This window comes from Tupaia chinensis, unplaced genomic scaffold, assembly GCF_000334495.1.
Source record: "Tupaia chinensis unplaced genomic scaffold, TupChi_1.0 Scaffold149922_1, whole genome shotgun sequence".
In the NCBI taxonomy this organism is placed as follows: domain Eukaryota; kingdom Metazoa; phylum Chordata; class Mammalia; order Scandentia; family Tupaiidae; genus Tupaia; species Tupaia belangeri.
In genome coordinates, this window is record NW_006209766.1 from 1,603,304 (window position 1) to 1,604,610 (window position 1,307).

Sequence of the window (1,307 nt, forward strand, 5' to 3'; positions counted from 1 at the left end):
ACACCAGAAAAAAGCTTCTAGTTGCTCTCTCCTGCAGAGTCAAAAGAATTGTGCTCAATTCTTCCAGTCATCATGTGTAGCAACATGAACAGAGTAGTGTAACCAGGGACGCTCACCTGAGCCTTGAAGTCCAAAGTTTTTATTGGAGTCAGTCACATAGCCATGGCTGACCATTGCATGATGGATCTTCGTTTTGAGTCCCTCCAGAGATCAAGCTGATAACTCATACCCCAAACCCTCTGAGTGAACAAAGACACTTATCCAACAGAATATTCCAAGGTCCTGCGGGTTACCTCTCAGGAACTGAACAAAGTTAACCCTTTAACTCAATTCACAGATGTTAAAAGCAAAGGCTCAGAGATATGGAGACAGCTGTCTGAAGTCCTACAGCCAATTGGTCACATAGTCAAGTGCAGATGGAATGCCCTTGCCTTCCTGACCCCAGCCCTTGGGATTTTATTTGATTTTTGCTATAGAATGTGTGCACTCACCAGAGAGAGGTAGAGAAAGAGAGAGAAAAATCACCCTGCAAGGGGGCAGGCCACACCACAGTTCCTTCTTCTCCAGTGTCCTCTCGGGATTTGGGGCATTCATGCACATGCACCAGGTGTGATATTTCAAGCTGCTGGGTCCGGGACTTGGACCATGCAGTCGACCATGTGGGATCCAGCACCTTTACCTCCATGTAACTTGTTGGCCCCATAACCCTCAAGACTTTAACTACCTCTTCTTTCTATCTTTCCTTCAGAACATCATTCACAGAGCTGAGTGGCAAGAGCCACCTTATAAATCCAGCAAGTACACACACACACACACACACACACACACACACACACATATATATATGTGTGTGTGTATGTATGTGTGTATATATATATATATATATATATATATATATAATATACAGCATTCATACAATAAATTAAATTAAATAATTTGGCCTCACAGTCTAATGGTTAAGTAAGCTGGGTCTCACATGGCAAACAGTGGTTCAAATCCTGGCCCCAGTGACTTGAAAAACATACCAGGCATGTGTGTGTGCATGCCCAACATTCTGACAGGATGGAGAAATGGAAGAGAAAGGGTTGTGGCATGCCTATTCCTCATCGGGGGTATTTTCTCCCTCTGCCTCTCTCTGTCTCTGGTGAGCACAAGCACTCTCTGGCAATAATAATAATATTAAACAACACAAAGGGGACAGAGTGGAAAATTAGTTTTCATTTCTGAATTTCTACCAACTTTCTCTGTCTAAAACAGTGGGGTCTTTTTTTTTTTTTTTTGAGAGAGGTTTTTTCTTTAGGGGGCCT